Source organism: Schistocerca cancellata, unplaced genomic scaffold (genome assembly GCF_023864275.1).
Source record: "Schistocerca cancellata isolate TAMUIC-IGC-003103 unplaced genomic scaffold, iqSchCanc2.1 HiC_scaffold_1148, whole genome shotgun sequence".
In the NCBI taxonomy this organism is placed as follows: domain Eukaryota; kingdom Metazoa; phylum Arthropoda; class Insecta; order Orthoptera; family Acrididae; genus Schistocerca; species Schistocerca cancellata.
In genome coordinates, this window is record NW_026047147.1 from 4,004,181 (window position 1) to 4,027,962 (window position 23,782).

At 44.0% G+C, this 23,782-nt stretch overlaps 1 protein-coding gene across 1 annotated transcript in view; it reads left to right on the plus strand.

Moving 5' to 3' along the window:
- Positions 1-1,374: 1,374 nt before the first annotated feature.
- Positions 1,375-23,782, plus strand: part of LOC126159889 (poly [ADP-ribose] polymerase tankyrase-1-like) — a 49,974-nt gene continuing 27,566 nt past the window's right edge. The window contains exon 1 of the mRNA XM_049916701.1: positions 1,375-1,429. The gene's annotated coding sequence lies outside the window, so the exon portion shown is untranslated. The remainder of the gene's footprint in view (positions 1,430-23,782) is intronic.

The following is a 23,782-nucleotide window of genomic DNA, read 5'->3' on the forward strand; positions in this document are numbered from 1 at the left end:
AGGTCTTCTTTGTCTCGCGAGAGACGTTCTGCAGCGCTGTCTGCAGGTCTGCTCTGACAGCTTCCTCGTGCCGCCGCGAACCTCGTTCCTCAGCCGCACGACTGCGTCCTCTAGGATGTATTCCCAGTCGCGCGGCGTGAAGACCGGGTTCGTGTTGATGGTGTTGAGATCTTTCTTGGTGACGAACTCGAGCAGAATTGCCCGATGCCCGCCACGTATCTCAAACGGCCTGTGCGGGAGCGACGGCTTCCGTATCCCTTCCGCCTGGGCGAAGAGGTACGGGCTCTTTTGGGCGTTGAAGCGCCCATCCCGAACCATGGTGGCAATCTTCTTCAACACGTTTGGCATGTTCGTGCTGTCCGGGAAGGGTATGATGTCCGTGCGGAGATTGCCATCCTCTTGTTGCTTCCCCCTCTGTGTTGCCTTCCCGCCTGTAGTTGGAGAAAGAGAGGATGGTGCCACGTCCGTGGTCGTCTCCCCGGTGTCCTGCATTGCTACGTCCGTTTGAGTGGCCACGTCCTTCTGCGACGGTAGGTCCGTCTGCGTGACGGCGTCCACTCCCACCGGGCGCACCGCAAGGGGGGCGCGGGCGCGGGAACCATATTCTTGTTCAGACCCCGCAGCTCCTCGCGCAGCTGCTGGAGCTGCCGATGAACTTCGACAAGTTCTCCTTTGAGCGCGGCCGGTTCTGCCGCAAAGGGGACTCGGTGGCCGGCCGTGGCGTCGTCAGTGGCGGCTTCTGCTTCGTGGCGGCGCGGCTCGCACCCGTCGCCGGAGCGGGGGCGCAGGGCGGCCGCCGTGGCGCTTGACGCCGCCGCAGCGCGTGGTGCGGCGGGCTGACGGCGTGACTCCCTGAGGCAGCAGCAGCTACGCGAGTTGGCGGCGTGTAGACCGCCGCAGTCCGCGCAGCTGCTGGTCGCCCCGCGAGGCTTCGTGCAGCTGCGCGTGTCGTCAGCCGCCGCGCACTTCGAGCACGCGACGGCGTTCTTTCAGTCACGCGCAGTATGGCCCAGCTGCTGGCACTTGTAGCACTGCTGAGTCTTGCTCTTCTGCTGAGTGCGCCTGCGCTTTGGCTGCCGTTGGCGGCAGCTGTTGTTCCCCATCGCACGGATGAGAATTCCCAGTGCGGCTGCAACCTGCTTCCCCTTCCGTCCAGCCGTGGCGTCGGGCTAGTGGCGTCGGCGTGCGCGAGCGACGGTACCGATGTGAGCCGCAGCGAGTCGAGCAGCGGAGTGCGGTGGCGACAGCGACGTAGACGCCTCGCCCGCCCTGCCGCAGCCGTTCCCTCGCCTGCCTGGCAACCCGGCACCGTGACGTCATCGCCGGGTGGGGGCAGCCGCGCGCCCCGGCTGTCTGTGCGGCCCAGTTGTGTGCCAGGCGTGTAGCGGCGTGCGGCTCAGTCCAGCCTCGGCGAGAACACCGGAGACAGGTGGGGCGGGCAGCAGGGCTCTACTGGATTATGTGGAAGCGGCGGATGTTGTTCTGCACGCTTCTGTGTGGTTTGTCCCGTAACTCACGACAGGGCAACGTCAAGCAACAGCTGCTCCTGTCTAATACATTCTTACGTTAAAAAATTAGGATCGGTACGAACAGAGGGATGGCGAATACTGTGTTGAAACAGCGTGCCTAGTGCTTAGTAATTTATTACTCGTTATTTATCGCCTTCTTTCAGTCGTTTAATCGCTGATAATTTGAGCGAGAATAACGTGGAACGAACGGAAAATACCGCCACATTCGGCCGGGTACTGTTTCGATCTTCCAGTGTCGAATCCTGCAGAATTCTCGTACCACAGCTGTTGAAAACGAAAACCACGCGTTCCTGATTATGTCACTGCAAAGCAATAACCAATGGTCGTAGGACGCAAGTATGAGAAAACCATCAAAATCAGCACTTCGGACTGAGGGAATTTTACTGCGACACGGCGTCTTCCGCCACCGATTCCAGATTCGAGCAGCCGTGGTGGTCTGTAATGCTGGACCGCCAGCCCGCAAGCCGAGAGCGATTGCAGGTCGCCTATGCGGCGGCTTGCAGGGTTGACAATTTGCTTTTCAGCATTTCGCTTAATTTGGCCGAATTTAAACATCTAAAATATTGTCGTAATATTCAGAGGTATAATCTGCCATTACGGTTTGCATACAGTGAGGAAAGTATCACAGTTGGAAAATTGGCGTGTCTGGACGTAAGGTAAGGTAACGCACAGGGCTGAAATACGCGGACGTTATTCAACAAGTACTTGAGAATGAACACTTCGCGAGTTGGAACACACGTTAAGAATATTTTCAAACCGTTCCTAAACCTTTTCTCGCTTACGTGCTTAACGCCAGATATTACACACGTTAAGTCGTCTGCAAAGTAATCAGACGTCGGAAGTTGTTTTGTGCATGGGCGTTCCGAATCCTGTGATCCACTCGCGATTCACAACACTTGGCGCCATGCCGACGTGCTTCTGGCGATCAAACGCAGCACTCGCGTTCATTTCACTATTGTTACAATTCTCTGGAGTTGAAGTTGTGATGCACGAGCGATCTCTTGCTTTCCGTAACATCCTGGTTAAACTGAGGCGAAGATTTGGTTAGTAGTTGGCGAATTCTGGAGAATTCATCGTAATGTTTGTGCTTCGTGAAATAAACCCTTCGTATTATTTTTTATTGTTCTGTGACGTCTCGTCTCGGTTGAGATTTGCCGATGAAACGGAAGCGATCACACGCCACAATTCTTTTTGCACTATACAACGCTTTGTTTGGCAGTTCTCGTGTTAATATTTGTCTGATAAGAGAGCGTGGTGTCTTGACAAAGCAACACATCAGCGATCTTTGAGACGCGCCGTGTTCTGTGCAGCTCGTGTAGAAAAATTGTCGCAACCGTCCTTCCGCATTAGTCGTATCAAATGGTTCAAATGACTCTGAGCACTATGGGACTCAACTACTGAGGTCATCAGTCCCCTAGGAATTAGAATTACATCACACACTTCCATGCTCGAGGCAGGATTCGAACCTGCGACCGTAGCTGTCTCGCGATTCTAGACTGTAGCGCCTACAACCGCACGACAGCAGAATTTGGACTCAATTTCTCATTTTGAGTGCTATAATTGCGAGCATCGAGGTAGATTTCTGTTACTAGTTTCCGTCAGAAGAGTGAATCACGCCAGAATTATAACATTTGTGGAGACATTTGCTGATTATATTTGATTGAAACCTGTAGTTAACACTTCGTTTAGCCACGTACTGTTACAGCAGCCTCACATGTAATTGACGGTAAGTCACTGCCCTGGAGTGACGGGCAGCCCCTGACGTCGCATTTACCGACACTGTGGCATGACAGAGTCCTGAAAATGTGTGTCAGTTAGACGGCACGTCGTAAAATGTGTATCAGTTAGACCGCACATCGTCATAAAACGCAAATTTGAATACCATAACTATAAATTGTTAATTTTAACTTCACATACCGGTAGATCAACACAGCGACTGTCCAGTTTGGTCCCCGCATCGAATCGCAGCGCAGGACGCGTGATGTCACGGAAAAGTGACTGTGGTCAGACGTGAGGGACATGGTGACTTGATACAAGTTGCGCAAATTTTATGAATAATAAGTAACCCGATATCGGTGCTCGAAATGGCCTTCACTTTGGTGACATTGAACTGTCCGGTGGTTTCCGTACTTATACTGTTCCATCGTAAAATACGCAACGCAATTGATGCACCATATTACAGACGTGTCCAAAACGTCTCGTTTGTAGCGAGATTATTTGTGCTGAATTGTCGGGAAGTGTGACGTTGACAGATGAACAGTAGCGACGGCCACAACAGTGTCATAAAAAGGTCGCCATTTAATCGCTAATGTGTGGAATCCGCGCTTTGAGACACATCGATTGAACCATAATACGGGAGTAAGATCACTTGTGACTTAGGAATGGGTACCACGTTTCTAGGTGCTTTTAATTCTTTCGGTGTCTTGTCCGGCAGCAAAATATTTGATAGTGCGGTGTCTCACGTGATACTTGGGCCGGCGGTGGACGTCACTCACGTGGAGAGGGTGGCGAGACCGCCCTGTCGCGTGGCTGGGGGTATCCTGCGTGGAAGAGCACCGCTGGCTGCTTATAATGCGTAGTCGAGCAACTCGCACGGGCCCAGTGTGGACTGTAACTGCTGTGTGGTAGCGAAACTTGGCACACCGATGCGCCCTTGCGGAACCGATTTGCACTGCGAAGGAATTATTTCCCATTCTGGCCACCAAGTGGCGCTATGAACGGAAGGAAGACGTTAACAGAAGTGTCCGTATGTGATGGAACGAAACGTGGGGAGGAAGGGTGAAACAAGTGAGAAGGGCAGAATGTTGATCCTCTTACTAACCGCCACTTGCACAATTTGTTCAGTATGAGCACCGCAGACTTCGGCGAGATGTTGCACAGCGATAGATTCACACCTGGTGTCCAACGTAGGAACTAATTTCCTCCGACGCAAACTGGTTTCGCTTTAATGCATTAGCATGTTATCTACCAAGTTTCGTTGCCTCACGATAATTACAGACCACAGTGGACCTCGGTGAATACCTGCAGTTTACTTCCGACCGCCCAGTACTTCCATGCCTCTGTTGAAGAAAACAACTATTCGTGAAAATTTCGCTGTAGCTTTTGTGGCCCATTTGTCGATAAACGATTTAGTAATTAGTCAGTTAAAGCAAATCTGCAGTTGTCTCAGACTTCCGTCGTGTGTTTCACTTTTCGTAAAGCACCAACACTCGTTACATTCTGAAAATACGCGTATTTCCATTACAGGCGGCTGTCCGAACTGGAGTAGGTCGCAATTACCGATACCGGACGTAGCCACTGCCCCGTGGCGTAATGATGCGCTCTGCGTCGTCACACACACTTACGGACGCAACAGAACGCAGTGATGTTTACATGGCTGGTACATTATTTTTTTTTATGTAGGCTGTGGTGGAAAACTGATCTGTTGCATAGCCCCAGGTCTAGGCTAGTCGACAGGTTCACAGTACGGTTGTCAGCGGAGCCAAAGAAATGGAATGTTATAGCAACAATAATTCTTGCGCATGTTTGATTTTGAAGAGTTGTAATGTTGTTGCTTTAATTTGATCTGCAAGCGGTGCTAACTGACAATAAAAGCGGGTTAAAGCTGTGAGCCGTCTGTAACGTTGTTACTTTAATTTGCTGTGAAAGCGGTACTGATGGACAATAAAAGCGGTTTAAAAGCTGTGAGCTGTCTGGGGAAGTTAACCTTGCATTACTGCGCAACTGTTTCACCAGGTATCCAGTCTAGCTAACCAAATTCCCAACCAGACTAACATTAATTGTAATCTTTTAATAGTCACACGACAACCGGTGATATATATAAAAAAAGGAGAATTTAAATAAAGAGAAATAAATCAGTTTATATTTGGAAATTTATTTTAAGATTGATCATTGAAATTTCAGCATATTAAACTCGATTCATAACTAAGCTGGTGCCTTATTTAGGATTGTGAAAATGTGGGTTTGTAATCTTACGGAACACATCAAATATGGAGCCAAGATTGGGAGACTGCATACAACACTGCATTCATAAAATAACACACGAAGAACGTTGAAACATATGCAAGAGGAAATTAACCACAACCATCCGATTCAATTTTCACCCAAAGAAGTTACGTTCGTAGCACAATCCTGTCCGTCATGTAATTACCATACACTGGTATACTAAATTCATACTAACTCTCTGTGAAATCTTCCCAAAAAGAATAGCTGAGGGCTACTTTGATGATTACACCACATGCTTCACGTGGTCAACTTGGTTTACACAAAGCGTATAACTCCACAATAATTTTGATAATTAAAGTAAATTAGATCGGATAGCAATTTACAAAAGAAAAACCTCGAACTGGTTACTAACGTCTTACTATTAACCTGATGGGTCAAACAGTTATATAAGCACGTGGTACTCGTCTCGCAAAGTACACTCCACGTGGGTTGAACATAAAGAAAAGTTGCTATATTGAAAAATATTGTCAAGACGAGACGTTATAATCACACAAGCATTCGCATTTAAGATTGATCTTAGTTAGAGTTACTGATCAACACGTGGTTCCACTTTACTCACAAAGTAGTGACAAAGCAACTACCGGAAAATAATCTGAACTTCACACGAGAATTACACTGCGCTGCAATTTGAGATAACATTAGATATTTTAGAGCTAAACCTGAAATAAAGGTGATTAAATTTTCAGTTAGGCTGAACTTAAGAAATCCATTGTCCTACGGACTTGGCAGACACGCGCTTAGTCGGAGATCTTACCACTTCAGACGCTCGCCGCGGACAGACTGACCTGGGCTCCTACCAAGGGTGCTTCCGTATACAAAACGGAAGTGACCAGAGAGGCAGCTTCCTCTACCAACATGACAAGGGACGGACAGGACCATACTAAGGATATAAACCTCTCTGCTTTTAGAAAGCGTAGCTAGCTGTTCCGACGTTGGTCCTACTGTTCTCTAGCAGACAGCCTTGTCTGCTACCCTCAAGCATGCAACTAGAAATACATTTGCTCATTCATCCTCTCACACAGAAGGGAAGGGGGATGACAGTATCTTATCATATACAGTATATAAAAGAAAGCGGATGTAGGTTCCGTATGAGACTGTGTGACATGAATTACATATAAACTGTGTTTTAAAGTGTAGTAGTGTGACAGATCGTTCTTGTTTATGTGTAAAAGTAACACGTTCCACTACTCAGTCTCCTCCCAGATAGAAACGCCACAGTAAATTTAGAAGAGGAATTTATGCCGTAAATGACAACAGATTTAAGAAATTAAACATGAAAGGAATCCAACAGAGACCTTTCAGAGTGTTTTATGTCTGTTTTGACATCGTCATGGATGGAAATGTGGCTGCAATCGGCAGGTTCAGTATTTTTCGGTACTGGGCAGCGTTCGTCCCTGGTGCAGAGGTACGTTCCAAGACGCGCGCAGCCCGTGCACGAAGAGGCGTGGGTGCCGCCGGCCAGCGCCGCACGCCCCTGGCACGTGAGCACGGCGCCCCCACGTCCCAGGCGAGTGCAGACGGGGCTGCTCCGTCCACGGTTTCGTTTCGGTTTGCTCCGTTTTACTGCGTCTTACTTTTAAGTTGGTCCAAAAAGAAACAAAACGGATCTGAACATTACTGTGCATATTTGTGACGCGAGTTATCGGTAACTTCCAGTGTGGCTTCTGAATGATGTAATGACAGGGTGTATACGACCCGGGACAACCGGGAGATTCGGGAAAAACCCGGGAATATTTTAGAATTCCGGGAATTTTTCATTGTTTTAGTTTTCAGTGAAATTTTTGTGTCTTCGGCTGGTAAGAAGCGATATTCTAACAAAGGATATAACTGTATTCCCTTACTACAGAATAATACTACAGCAATAAACGCTTCCCGCGCCCGGGTTCCCGGGTTCGATTCCCGGCGGGGTCAGGGATTTTCTTTGCCTCGTGATGACTGGGTGTTGTGTGCTGTCCTTAGGTTAGTTAGGTTCAAGTAGTTCTAAGTTCTAGGGGACCGATGACCTCAGATGTTAACTCCCATAGTGCTGAGAGTCATTTGTACCATTTATTTATTTATTTATCTTTTTTTTTTGCAGCAATAAAAGATCAACGAGAGGAATCACGAAAATAAAACTTCAGTTGCAAAGGAAAGGCGCCACATACAACAAAAAACAAAGTGCTCATACAAGCGTTTGCCATCGACAAAATGTGTCAAAGGCTTTAGGAAGACAATGCAATGCTCAAAACAACAGATTGGCTCCGATGAATGTGACGTCACAACTGTTTACATTACATTAGTTTGAGACTTGCGAGTGGGATTATGCGCATGCGCAGTTGAGCCACGTATGAGTAGTACATTCGCGCGCTTCTGGCTGCTGAAGTGTGGCTGTTAGCTGTACAAGCAGTGGCAGCAAACAGCCACATGCTACCCGTAAAAATCGACAGTTTCAACGGAGGGGGGGGGGGACGCCAAATTCATATTCTTGAGGGAAAAAACCTCGTTTCACATAGCGTCTAGCATCCAGAGCATGTCGGTCTGTGGATTATTCATATGATTTAGAAACGCATTGCTGTTGATTTATTAATATTTTTGAACGTATTCCAAGTTGATTTCTGAATGAATCATAAGTTGATTTTTGAATGCATGCATAGAGTATGTGATGTCTCTGCCACAGGAACCTCGGTCGCATCTAGGAATAAACTTTCCTGCACACAAAAGCGGACAGGGCTATACGAGCTGAGCGGAATAAAGCCAAACGGGTGAATGCCTATAGCTGTTTGCTATGTGGTTGACGGGGTTTGCGAATGATCAGCTTTGTTATATATAATTACTAGCTAAATCCGTAGGTTTAGACTACCAGAGTACAAATAAACGACAAACACGAATAACAGTTTAAAGAAAGATTATATATTATCTACTCGGTGTATCTAAGAAAATGAAATTTTGACAGAAAAGCATGGCCATATCGTTACACTTACTAGTGTACAGTCCCCAGCTAGCAGCCGCTTAAATTAAATTCTGGGAGTAGCGCGGAAAACACGTTGTACGGATACGTAATAACGCATAACTAGAGAATAAACGCGGGATAACTAAACTGGTGGTTGTGGCAGGGTTGGTGAAGCTACGCAGAGAATGAGTCTTACTTAACACTGGCACGAAAAGTTACAGAATTAGTGATGACAAGGTTGTTCGTTGGAATGAGGAAGGAGAAGAAACGGGGACATGACACAAATTATGGAAGAATATGATGATTCCAAATTTACACAAAAATTTCATACCACTACTTTTCGATCTCATGCTTGAGAAGCTGGAGCGTATGAATGAAATGTGAAACTATTTCCTAACATAAAGCTTTTTGCTATTAATAGGCGTAATAGGCATCAGATTTTTTTTTTGTTGATACTTCGTCGTGATTCTGTCGTGCTATAAAAATGACTATTTCTGCCAAAACAGTCTTGGTTGCATTTTAATTTTTTTATTTTTCAACTACGCGTTTCGCCTTACTTAGGTATCTTCAGGTTGATCTTAATTTGATACTTCTTAGAATGATCCTTTAGACAGTGTAGCCAAAGGGCATCGTCAATAGACCAGGCCAACATAGCCTTCGTTAAACTCGGTGAAAGCTTTTCTAGATGGACGCGAGTATGCACACTACCTGAGCCCCATCTCATTCTGTTACTCGCCACAGCTTTCCCACGAGCTGCAAACGGTACCTTTTGAAGTGTAAGCGCCGGCGCACGGTCTTCCACACACTTTGTTGCGGTATTTAGAGTTCGCGGCTTGTGCCTGCTGTTGACTTCTTTGTACAAAAATCTCGTTCAGCCCCCCTCGCCTCCCACCCCCCTCCACGGTTGCAGCTGCCCACATTAGGTCAAGTATCTCGCGTATTCCAACGCACGAAATCGCTTCCCTTGCCTTGCCTCGTCGGCATTTTGGCAAGCCGGTGAATTCGTGATGTCAGGTGGTCGGCACAGTTTAAAATAGCTGCGTTTGTATTGATGGTCCAATAATATTTGTGCACGTAATATTTTGGAAAATTCAGAATTCAGGAAACAAATCATTCCTGGTAGCTCTGTATTTCGCCTTCTGTCTGTCGTCTAGCTTTTCTACGCCAGTATGGTCACTGAGCCACTGAACTTATAATTTCGATCCGCTTGCTGCCTTCATGTAATGCCAAAAATTATTTTAATTTTTCGTCAGATCTGTTGAGAAATTTGTATTCGCGAGTTCTTTGAATGACCTAGAAAATATTTGTACACATAATCTGCCTCAAAGAACACTCCCGACAATGTTTACAACCACAGTACTCCTTTGCCCTTGCTATTAATCACTGCACCGTCCAGTATTAATTCACAGAGTAGCATTTTGGTATTTACTGACCACACAGTGCTGCCTATAATGCCAGTACATATACTGTGTACGTTACTGTCGGGAATCTATCCGTAAGCAATCAACGGTAACGTAGATAAATGGTGAGTATATGCCTATCGGTATCGGACCCATATTACTCCTTTGTGGTACACACTTTAATTACGCACATAGACGGGACCAACGCAGTTTCGCGTGTGGCTGACGTATACATAGACAAAAGACCCAGGTGTCGTTAATAGGTTGCGTTAAGTGTTTCAATTCTGGAATTGGATCTAGAAGTTCATTATGTGCAGAGTCAAGTACGAAAAACCACTGCACCACTGGCTTCATTCTTCTTGCTAAATAATACTGAGAAATTTGTCATAGTGTTTCCTAACACGTATGGTGAGCTATCAAAACAAATGGTTCAAATGGCTCTGAGCACTATGGGACTTAACTTCTGAGGTCATCAGTCCCCTAGAACTTAGAACTACTTAAACCTAACTATCCTAAGGACATGACACACATCCATGCCCGAGGCAGGATTCGAACTTGCGACCGTAGCGGTCACGCGGATCCAGACTGTAGCGCCTAGAACCGCACGGCCACTCCGGCCGGCGGTGAGCTATCAGTGTTGCTATTCATTAACTTGTAATTCACGTCTTAGTGACAGTTTACTTATAGTATCATTGGTTTCCTTGTGTAACATTCCGATTACAAGCTACGAAAGGCCACAGTAAGTGATGTAACGTTCTGTAAAGCACAGTTGGATCTCTACTATATCTCTGACTTGTACAGATAATACAATTAAATTTCGATACCACTCACGAATTATTCCATCTCTCGTTCATTCACGTTTAAAATGTTAAGTAGTTGGCAAATCTAGTGATAGCAAATATTGTTCTACTTACACTTTATCAAAATACGGCCTCGACCTTCGCGCCTTCTTTCTTTCGACGGGTAAATTTTTCCAACTCCAAGCATACATTTAACTGCCAAGTCAGAGATACAGTTTTAGTCCCCTTATTTATCAGTTTCAAACAGCTATTTCTCTTTATCTTTTCCTAGTGAGAAAATTAGTTTCGAATATTTCTTTGTTCGTATCGCGTGTGCAAATCATTTCATGTTTTTACTTCACAAAAAATATGCAAATGATCATTAGCACCTAGCCAGATGTAAAACAATTGATTCTGTGGTCGGTTACTCTCTGTTGCGGCTAGAAGAGAATTAGTTTCTTCTTCGTAATCTCTTTTGTGTTGGGGTCTTCCAAAACATTTTTCTTTGAAACCCAAAATTAATTAGGAGAAATTCTAACTTGAAATGATAATGAGGGAGCCGATTTTTAATTTTTTTGTTAACAAAATCTTTATTTGATGTTTATTGTCTTTACAACAGTTTATCGTCGGCTGTGAGCAGGTGGCGGCAAAGCTAAAACAACGAAAGTGAATAAAAATAAACAATGGAAAGAAAAATCCATGGTCCCCTCCACGCCACATTCTTACACACCGCGGCGAGTCACGGCTTTCTGAGTAGAAAAGCAACTGCTGGGAGAGAACCCACGACCCCTGTCGTCGATTCAGCACAGTCAGGACAGAGGAGCCGACACAGCGGTCAAATATTGTCCAAAATGTGCAGACACCACCCAGGAGGTCTTGAAAACAGTGTAATGACAGGTGTAGCAGTCTCCATTCTCACAGTGCGAAACGTAATACCCAGTCTTTACACGATGAATGGCGCAGTTTTTATAAATGCATGCAAGACTTTACTAACGTGAGTTTTCTCTAACGAAATATTTCCGACACGACTAAAGAAAACTACTACGGCATCAAGACTTGACAGTTTTGTGTCCACAGTGCTGACCTTACTGTAGTTAGTTCCTTACTGTAGTTAGTTTGAAAGGGCAGAAATTAAACTTGGTGTTTGACCCCAAAGTAAGTGCAGCTTGCGATGATGACGTCGTCATATAGCGCGTCATTTTGCGCTGTTCTATTGTAAGAATTCGCACCTATAAGTACGCGTTTCCGAGGGTTCTTTTTTTCCTTGCACTTATGTTCAATACAAAGCCACTAAATGTGGCACCAGTACTCCCGTAGTATAAAACCGAATACGGGACTGGGTAGTCTGTACTGCATCAACCAATCACAGCACAATAACAGCCAGTTACTAAGAACTGTTAAAAAATACTAGCGCAAAAGTGACGGTTACTACAAAAACAGCTGCCACGAAAGAACAATTTAGGCCCTCGTACTGGGCACAGCACAAGGGAACAGACGGAAGAATTTAAGTTCCTGGATGGATACCAGGGCAGCCAACAGTAAACTGAGTCGGTGAAATGTACTGAATGGCCATCTGATACGAATTAATTACGTTATGTACTTGCAACCCACCAGCTTCTCTGAAATCGAAATAACTGTAGAAAATACAAGCGGCCACCACTTCGAGTTAAAAGTACTTGTAGTACTGTAAGTGAAAATAGCCTTTAAGGATACGTTCGGAACGTAAGATTTTCTTGAGAACACGGGACTAGCGTCTGTTCTGTCGATGCTGAAAATGACTGTGGAAGACTTACAAGGGAACCTCCCCATCGCACCCCCCTCAGATTTAGTTATAAATTGATACAGTGGATAGGCCTTGAAAAACTGAACACAGATCAATCGAGAAAACAGGAAGAAGTTGTCTGGAACTATGAAAAAATAAGCAAAATATACAAACTGAGTAGTCCAAGTGTAAGATATGCAACATCAAGGACTATGTAAGCCGAGGAGCGCCGTGGTCCCGTGGTTAGAGTAACTGCGGAACGAGAGGTCCTTGGTTCGAGTCCTCCCTCGAGTAAAAATTTTACTTACTTTAGTTTCGCAAAGTTACGATCTGACCGTTCATTCATTGACGTCTCTGTTCACTGTAATAAGTTTAGTGTCTGTGTTTTGCGACCGCACCGCAAAACCGTGCGATTAGTAGACGAAAGGACGTGCCTCTCGAATAGGAACTGAAAACATTTGATCGCAAATTCATAGGTCAACCGATTCCTCCACAGGAAAACCCGTCTGAAATATTCTATACGACACTGGTGACGGCATGTGCGTAACATTACAGGAATATGTTGTCGACCCACCTAACTTGCACACTTGGCGAATGGGTAAAAAGTTTCTTCTACCTTGCCTGATTTAGGTTTTCTTGTGGATGTGATAATCACTCCCAAAAAAGTGATTACAACATAAAAATTTGTCACATAAACTGCAACAAATGAATGCAACTGTTTCACAGTCGCACAGTTTTCCCTGTGCTCTGTCAAAACATACGTTTTTAACGTTTTCCAGTTTTTCCGTGTGTAGACCGTCAAATCCTGCATGTGTCCAAGCAAATCTTAACATGTCCTGGAATTTTGGAGAGCGAAGTTGATCATGTCTGAGTGCATGAACTTTCATAATTGTCTGAAAATAAAAACTTTTCACTCGAGGGAGGATTGAACCAGGGACCTTCCGTTCCGTAGCTGCTCACGGTAACCACGGGACCACGGTGCTCCTTAGTGCACACATACCTTGATGTGGCTTATCTTCGACACGGACTACTCAGTTTGTATGTTTTGCTTATTTTTTTCATAGTTCCATACAACTTCTTCCTGTTTTCTCGATTGATCTGTGTTCAGTTTTTCATGGCCTATCCCTGTGCCAACTTATAACTACATCTGAGGGGGGTGCGATGGGGAGGTTCCCTTGTTAGAGGCAAGTGGAGGGCGAAATTGTTTATTCGGAATGCAGCGTTCTGTCACGGGAAGCGCTGCATGTGCTCGCATCTTGGAGAGAGAAAAAAAGCGGCCGAAGCGCCAAGGTCACGACTTGCAGCGTCCGTTGCTGGTGGCTGTTGACGCGGGAAGTGGGGAGGGGGGGGGAGGGGGCCACGTGACGTCAGAGCCGCTGCCCCGCCACTTCAGGGAACAGTGGCTCGCGACGCGGCGCTCAGTTACTTTCCTACATCACGGCGTGTGTGTGTGTGTGTGTGTGTGTGTGTGTGTGTGTGTGTGTGTAATTTCTCAGGTGGTAAAAAATATGTCACATGTGAGTCTCGCTTACCTATTTGACACTGACATCTAATTACTTTTCTTAGTTGTTATGCTCGGAATTTACGTGATGTGTGCAATTTAATTCCTAGACCTTGATTCAGAGAATGTAGGCACTGTCCGGTAATGCTGCGTAATGTGTGGGTGACCTGTCTAAATCCTTTCAAAACCACAAGACAGCGTCTTGTTGCATTTTCCAGTATCGTCTGAATGCGCTCGTCGCTGCAGACACGCAACACCGCATACCCAGTGACGAACTCACCTGTACGACACGTATCACGCCCTGCTCTCTGAAGTGTGGACGCCCCGTATACAGAAAAATGTTGCGACCGTTGCCGGTAGCAATACCTTGAATTCAGTATAAAGAACGGCAAGTACGGACTGCTATTGTAACTGAATTGCCTCCCAAAACAAGGTTGTAACCGACAGAAGCAATTTTTTTTATCCAGGAAGAAGGAAAACATTATATTGCACAAATGTTTGTACTTCTAAATCCAAAATTGTAATGAAACAATTCTAGTGACTTCGTCATTTGACTGACAGACACTTGCGAACGCCACACGTAAACTAAAAAAAGAAATAATGGATAAACTACCATCTTGACAGAGAACAAGGTTTCAACCTCACACATAAGTGTACAAGATTGTAACCAACAACAGTATACAAAGGATTGTATTTAACCACAGTATTTAACAAAATCTTCATATGAAACATTGTGAATACTAAATTGTTGTTGCTATTGTGGTCTTCAGTCCAGAGACTCGTTTGATGCAGCTCTGCATGCTACTCTATCCTGTGCAACCTTCTTCATCTCCCAGTACTTACCGCAACCTACATCCTTCTGAATTTGTTTGGTGTTTTCATCTCCTGGTCTCCCTCCAATCTTGCCCTCCAATACTAAATTGGTGATCCCTTGATGCCTCAGAACGTGTCCTACCAATCGATCCCTTCTAGTCAAGTTGTGCCACGAACTCCTATTCTCCCCAGTTCTGTTCAATACCTCCTCGTTAGTTATGTGATCTGTCCATCCAATCTTCAGCATTCTTCTGTAGCAACACATTTCGAAATCTTCTATTCTCTTCTTGTCTAAACTATTTATCGTCCACGTTTTACTTCCATACATGGCCACACTCCATACAAATACTTTCAGAAACGACTTCCTGACACTTGAATCTATACGCGATGTTAACAAATTTCTCTTCTCCAGAAACGCTTTCCTTGCCACTGCCAGTCTACATTTTATATCCTCTCTACTTCGACCATCATCAGTTATTTTGCTCCCCAAATAGCAAAACTCATTTACTACTTTAAGTGTCTCACTTCCTTAACTAATTCCAACATCACACGACTTCATTCGACTACGTTCCACTATCCTCGTTTGGCTTTTGTTGATGTTCATCTTGTATCCTCCTTTCAAGATAATGTCCATTCCGTTCAACTGCTCTCCCAAGTCCTTTGCTGTCTCTGACAGAATTACAATGTCATCGGCGAACCTCAGAGTTCTTATTTCTTCTCCATGTGTTTTAATACATACCCCGATTTTTCTTTTGTTTCCTTTATTGCTTCCTCAATATACAGATTGAATAACATCAGGGATAGGCTACGACCCTGTCCCATTCCCTTCCCAACCACTGCTTCCCTTTCATGCTCCTCGACTCATATAACTGGCATCTGGTTTCTGTACTATTTGTAAATAGCCTTTCGCACCCTGTATTATATTCCTGCCACCTTCAGGATTTGAAAGAGTGTATTCCAGTCAGCATTGTCAAAAGCTTTCTCTAAGTCTACAAATGCTAGAAACGTAGGTTTGCCTTTCCTTAATCTATCTTCTAAGATAAATCGTAGGGTCAGTGTTGCCTCACGTGTTCCCGTGTTTCTACGGAATCCAAACTGACCTTCCCCGAGGTTTGCATCTACCAGTTTTTCCATTCGCCTGTAAAGAATTCGCGTTGGTATTTTGCAGTCGTGACTTATTAAACTGATAGTTCGGTAATTTCCATATCTGTCAACCCCTGCTTTCTTTGGGGTTTGAACTATTATATTGTTCTTGAAGTTTGCTGGTATTTCGCCTCTCTGATACATTTGTTCACCAGACGGTAGAGTTTTGTCAGGCTCTCCCAAGGCAGCCAGTACTTCTAATGGAATGTTGTCTACTCCTAGGGCCTTGTTTCGACTAAGGTCTTTCAGTGCTCTGTCAAACTCTTCACGCAGTATCATATCTCCCATCTCATCTTCATCTGCATCCTCTTCCATTTCCATAAAATTGTTCTCAAGTACATTTCCCTTTTATAGATTCTCTCCTTCCACATTTCTGCTTTCCCTTATTTGCTTATAACGGGGTTTTCATCTCAGCTCTTGGTATTCATACAAGTGGTTCTCTTTTGTGCAAAGTTCTCTTTAATTTTCCTGTAGGCAAGATCTATCTTACCCCTAGTGAGATATGCCTCTACATCCTTACATTTGTCCTCTAGGCGTCCCTGCTTAGCCATTTTGCACTTCCTGTCGATCTCATTTTTGAGACGTCTGTATTCCCTTTTGCCTGCTTCAGTTACTGCATTTTTTTATTTTCTACTTTCATCAGTTAAATTCAATATTTCTTCTGTTATCCAAGCTGGGTGTATACGTACCGGGAGATCCGGGAAAAACACGGGAATTTTTTAGAATTCCGGGAATTTTTCATTGTTAAAGTTTTCAGTTTTCAGTTAAAGTTTTGTAATTTTGATCGGTAAGAACCGATACTCTACCTAAGGATATTACTGTTTCCCCGTACTGCAGAATACTACTTCAACAATAAAACATAAACGAGAGAAAGAAAAAGAAAATAATTTAAATTGCAAAGGAAATGCGCCATATACAACGACACCCAGTGATCATGCAAGCGTCTGCCAACAGCAAATGTGTCAAAGGCTTCAGGAAGACTATGCAGTGCTTCATAACAACAAATTGGCTCCGATGAGTGTGAAGCCGCAACTGTTTACATTATTTTCTTTTTAGCAGTTACGAGCGGGCTCATGCGCATGCGCAGTTGAGTCGTGTTTGAGCAGTAGATTTTCCCGCTTCTGGCTACAGGAATGTGGCTGTTGGCTGTGCAAGCAGTCGCAGCAAGTAACTAGATGCTACCGGGAAAAGGGGGCGCCAAATTCATATTCTCGTGGGGAAAAAAAGGTGTTTCACAAAATGCCAAGCATCCAGCTCACGTTGGTTTATCGATTATTCATAAGATTTTGAAACGCATCCCTGTTGATTTTTGAACATTTTTGAACACATTTTAAGTTGGTTTCTGAGTGAATCATAAGTTGATTTTTGAATGCGTGCATAGTGTACGTGATGCCTCTGTCAGGAGAATACCGTCGCATTTAGAAATAAACTTCCGCAGACCAAAGGGAACGTGACTATACGAGCTGAGCGGAGTAAAGCCGAACGGATGAACGCCAATCGCTGTCTGATTATGTGGTTGACTGGGTTTGCAAATGTTCAGCGTTATTAGCGAAATCCATAAATTCAGACTACCAGAGTGGAAATAAACGACTAACAGGAATAACAGCTAAGAAAGATTGCGTATTATCTTCTCAGTGTATATAAGGAAATGAAATTTTGACAGTAAATTTTTGGCCAGATCGCTACACTTGTAAGGACCAGTTGTACAGTTCCCGGCTAGCAGCCGCTTAAGTTCTATTCTGATAGTAACGCGGAAAACGTGTTGTACCAACACGTAACAACGCCTAACGGGAGAATAATCGCGGGATAACTAAACCCGTGATTCTGGCAGGGTTTGTGAAGTTAATCGGCGAACAAATTTTCACAGTGGCAGGAATAGCTACAGAATTCTTGATGACGAGATTGTTTGTTAGAGCGGGGAAGGAGAAGAAACGGGGACATCACACAAATTATGGAAGAATAAGACGATTCCAAATTTATATAAAAATTTCGTAATACTGCTTTTCGATCTCGTGCTTGAGAAACTGGTGCGTATGAATGACATGTGAAACTATTTCCTAACATAAAGCGTTTTGCTTGTAGTAGGTCTTATAGGCATTTGATATTGGTACTTCGTGAATTATATTCTGTCATGCTGTAAAAATGAACATTTGTGCCAAAACAGTGTCGTTTATTTGGTGTTTGTTTCAAAATTGCTGCAATATTAGAGAGGCCTATTTTGTTTTATCTATCAGACAGTGACAAAATAGACGTAATCAGATCGAGAAACCACACCATCTTGGGTATGATTTGTGTCAACAGCTTTTTCAGTATTAGATAATGACATTTCGATTTTTCATATAGCAAAACGTTTGACGAACTTTGATGAGGTAAGCACACCATGTAAAGCTGTAGCGAGATTAGAGGGGAAAAATGCTAGGAGCTAAGGATTGAAGAAATGTGTACTTTCTTGCTTGTCTCTGGTCTTTATTGGTTTTGTGTATCCTAATATTTAATGTTATGACCCACAAAAGAGCAAGTTATTAGCTAATAGACAATAAAGAGTGAAAATTTTCTGAAGAGTTCTTACTCTCCCCTTTACAAATAATCCCATTCACTATTAATTGCGAGGTTTTCTTTTTTTTTTTTTTAAAAAAAAAAAAAAGGAGCAGGCTGTCAACGGGGCGACTGGGGGCAGGAGAGGCACAACGGGACATTTCAGTTTCCACTGTCCTGAATACAGTTTGATGGCATCCATTACAAAATACACACGTTTAAATTCCAGAGAGCGAAATACAGTGACGTGCTATAGAAGAATGGTGTATGAAGAGGCGTGGCAATGCACTTTGGCGCACTCCAGACCACATAACATGTCTTACATTTCCTCGAACACATATGTATTATGTTTCAGACTTTTCAGAAACATGTACGCTACAATATGAAGATATTTTTGAAAATTCGATTTTTTCGTATTGACCCGGTTCACAAATGTCGTAGACCCGGGGCTGATGCGCAGAGCAGTCTGAGCTATAGTGGGGAGTCTCCACGTGACCCGTCTTTACATTTAGTTATTTTGCTGTTTCCCCATCGTTTACTCTCACGTCAAATGAAAACAAAACGGATGTCTGTGGCCGGGAGCCATCAAGTGAATTAAAATACATTCACATAATTACGGAAGGCTAAAATATCTTATTAGTTTCAGATTTTATTTTATTTCCACCTTTCTGACAGTCAAGCATTATTCACGTTGCAGAACAATGTAGTTATTTTTGTCTGTTTGCGAAAGAAATTTGATTTTATTAACCTTTTCCGCAGAGGCAGTCAATGTATTTGAAACGAAATTCCACAGTACTGGCTAGTTTCAACTGGTTGCTGAATTTTAAGTGCACGTTTTCATCTTCTAGCACGTATGACATTTTGCCTCAATTAAGAGCCAGACATGATATAATACAGTACTGGTGCTCCAATAAAATTTACATCCCGAAAACCACACTGAAAAGCTTAGTATCAGGTCGAGGTCTACTTCATTGGGAATCTGGACATTGGAATGTGCACTTTAAATATGCACTCTAAATGTGCACATTTTAGTATGGTTCACGAAATTCCGATGCTCTTGCAGTAATCTCTGACGTCTTGTTTCTTTTGTGACATAATGCGTGATCTTTTAATGTTTTACACGTACGCACATACGGGCTTCCTACGTCATGGCAGCTTCGCAAGCGCGGCGTCGCGTTATCTGCGCTCTCTGGCAACTGCGGAAGCGGACCTGTTTCTAACAGGTCGCGGGAAAATATTGCGAATGGTGGTTTGAAAAGCGTTACTTTCAAAGTAAATATCCTTTTACGTAAGTTGAACTATGTGCGAGAATGTACCATGAATTTCTTAAATCAAAGAGCGTTTGACTCTCATTTACAAATCAGCTCTTCGATGACGAGCCATTTAGAAGGATTTCGAACCCTGAAGATCAGACATTTACGACATTATTGAAAATTTTACTGGCACATTTGTGTGATATATCTTAAAGTGTAACACGCGCTGAAAAGATCAACATTATATGCGAAAGCTTAGCTTCTCTTGCAGATTATTAACCTTAGAGACTAATTTTATATGTGAAAGCTTTCCTTTTCTTGTAACAACACAATGTATATTAATTTAAACTATTAACTTTCCCTGTTTGTGTGTTCACGCTACTTAACAGTGACGTTGCTCTGAATGTCCGCTGTCAACGGCCGGCGAGATCACGTGACATGAGCTGTGACTGGCTTACCAAAGCGCATCGCAATCTCGATTTCAATGATTCCGAAAGTAACATGCAGTGTTTGCTGGAATTCCAATGTGTACTTTCGTAATACGCAGCGTACATGTTGCTGCACGTTAGACATCTTTCCAAACGTGTTTTTTCCCCCGTGAGTTTCGTTTTCTAAAGTGCCGGGAAATTCCACGCCTGTGCATAAAACCATAACCATCCAAAGGATTGATAAGTTTTACAGTTCCGAGAGAAAATATAGTGTCACTTAACACAGAGAAATTGTGTTTTCACCCAGGAGAAAAAATATATTTTTTACCGGGAAATCCGGGAAAAAGCCGGGAATTTTTTTTCATTTTCCGCGTATACGCCCTGCCAAGGATTTCTACTAGTCCTCGTCTTTTTACCTATTTGATCCTGTGCTGCCTTCACTATTTCATCCCTCAAAACTACCCATTCTTCTTCTGCATTTCTTTCCCCCATTCCTGACAATCGTTCCCTTATTCTCTCCCTGAAACTCACTACAACCTCTGATTCTGTCAGTTTATCCAGGTCCCATGTCCTCAAATTCCCAACTTTTTGCAGTTTCTTCAGTTATAATGTACAGTTCATAACCAATAGATTGTAGTCAGTCCACATCTGCCCCTGGAAATGTCTTACGATTTAAAACCTGGTATCTGAATCTCTGTCTTACCATTATATAATCTATCTCAAACCTTTTAGTATCTCCATGTATACAACCTTCTTTCATGATTCTTGAACCAAGTGTTAGCTATGATTAAGTTATGCTCTGTGCAAAATTCTACCAGGCGGCTTTCTCTTTCATTTCTTACTCCCATTCCATATTCACCTACTACGTTTCCTTCTCCTCCTTTTCCTACTATCGAATTCCAGTCACCTATGACTATTTAATTTTTGTCTCCTTTCACTATCTGAATAACTTCTTTTATCTCATCATACATTTCATCAATCTTTTCGTCATCTGCGTAGCTAGTTGGCATATAAACTTGTACTACTGTGGTGGTGGTGGGGGGGGGGCTTCGTGTCTGTCTTGGCCACAATAATGCGTTCTCTATGCTGTTTGTAGTAGCTTACCTGCATTCCTATTTTTTATTTATTATTGAACGTACTCCAGCATTATCTCCATTTGATTTTGTATTTATTACCCTGTATTCACCTGACCAGATGTCTTGCTCCTCCAGCCACTTCACTAATTCCCATTATATCTAACTTTAACCTATCCATTTCCCTTTTTAAATTTTCTAACCTACCTGCCCGATTAAGAGATCTTAATTCCATGCTCCGATCCGTAGAACGCCAGTTTTCTTTCTCTTGAAAACAACGTCCTCCTGAGTAGCCCCTGCCCGGAGATCCAAATGTGGGACTATTTTACCTCCGGAATATTTTACCCAAGAGGACGCCATCATCATTTAACCATACAGTAAAGCTGCATGCCCTCGGGAAAAATTACGGCCGTAGTTTCCCCTTGCTTTCAGCCGTTAGGAGTACCAGCACAGCAAGGCCGTTTCGATTAGTGTTACAAGGCCAGATCAGTCAATCATCCAGACTGTTGCCCCTGCAACTACTGAAAAGGCTGCTGCCCCTCTTCAGGAACCACACGTTTGTCTGGCCTCTCAACAGATACCCCGCCGTTGTGGTTGCACCTACGGTACGGCCATCTGTATCACCGAGACACGCAAGCCTCCCCATCAGCGGCAAGGTCGATGATTCATTGTGGGGGGGGGCGGCGGCGAGGTATCAAATATATGTGATAACATTGATAACATATATGGCCTCCCCGTAGATTTGATCGTAAGCGTCGTTCATCTTCCGTTCAGGGCAATGTAAAATGTAACCTCTTGGAGCGCTGGTGTCGCTACAGCGTTTTGAGGTCTCCATAGTGTGTTTGTAAAGATGGCTTCAAAGTTGGTTTGTTGCTTTGACTCTTTTTTTTAATACTTTTGCTTCGACTAGGATGCGGGGTGAGCGAGGGGCACAGAGCACGCTATTGTGTGCTGATGGGCAGGTGGGGTATGCTGCAGGCGACTTCCTGTCCACAAGCACAGCTACAGCCAACCACCTCTACGTCTGCAAACATACAGGCAGATTTCCAGCAAGGCCGAATAGAGCATCTGGCCACACTCTAAAATAAAAAATCCTTTCTTAACTTTACATCCTACTTTCTCTATTTTCGAACGCTGGATGCCACAAGTTAAAAAGCGGTTCATCTGTTTCGTAATTTAATTTTGTTGTTGTTGGAACACTAATTCCATTACTTAAATTATACAACATTAAGAATAGTTTTTATTGCCCATATAGTGTAGTAAACGTTTACTTACCTTGACATACTCCCCCTTCAGTGCTTTACAAATCACTGCTCACGTTTCTGGAATTATTTTGGTTAATGTGCAATGTGGTACTCGAGGGGTGTGTTGTAAACAAGAGTAGCTCTCTCGTGTTTTAAGAAGTCGCAGTGTCACAGCTTGTCTGCCTTCCGCATATATAGCATTTCTCAAGAGAGTATTCTGTTTTGTAGTATGAGAATGCACTTTACTAAGCAAGTACTGAAATACACACGGATCCATTCGCAAGTAATCTACATATTAAGACTTGAGTTCCTCGACTTGCAGCTCTCGTAACAAATGTTCGTCAGTGCTTTTATTGTCTCAACGCTGTACCTAGGGTTCATCCAAGCATGTTTCCTTTTTGCCGCCGCTTTTCTTCCAAATAAACACACAATGCAGTTGTTGTACAAGCAACTGCACGGCATAACAACTTTTCGTACGCGACCTTGAAATTTGACGAAAAATATGATGACAGTGTAATACCCCTTTCTAGCGCCACGTCAGAGAAATTCGACGAGTATTTGATCATTTTTCTTTGCCAAAGAAATATAACGGTCTTTGGATACACAGAGCGGCGTCAATAAAACAGGGAGCAGTGATTCCATTCTTTCAAAGTCGCCTCGTAGTGAGATGCAGGTTTTTCCGTTCCCACGGCTAAAATGTTGGCCGCACTTCTGTTTTGGCGTCGTGCTTCAGTCGGGTGGGCACCGGCTGCGTGCGTTGGGATTCACTGCCCGCCGAGGTGCGCGCGAGCTGTTTCAGCAGGTCGCCGGAGCGCCATGAAGTCCTCCACAAACAGGTAGTTGGTGCGGAAGTGTTTTACTCGCTACGTGGCGAATGTTTGCCATGAGATGTTGGTAGCACCGTTACCGCCAGCCACTTTCTCAGAGGGCTGTGCTCTGACGGCCAGTTCGTACTCCTCGCAGGGCTGGTGGAGGAAAATTCACGCGCTGAGGCTGCCTTCCGATTAAAACAAAATAAACCGATATTTATATATATAGGTAAATGACTACACTGGATGTGGTTTAGATTCTCTCTGTTACGACATAGTGGAAAGGGGGGGGGGGGGGAGGGGGCTTTTATTCAAGATCTAATGAGCATTAAACCCGAAAGTCAAAATGAATGAGAATAATACATTGACGAGCGTCCCATTTTGGGCACGAGTATTTTGACAACCATTCTTGACCGCACCTATTACTGGCCCTGTTCAGCCGCGCGGGACTACCCGAGCGGTCTAAGGCGCTGCAGTCATAGACTGTGCGGCTGGTCCCGGCGGAGGTTCGAGTCCTTCCTTGGGCATGGGTGTGTGTGTTTGTCCTTAGGATAATTTAGGTTAAGTAGTGTGTAAGCT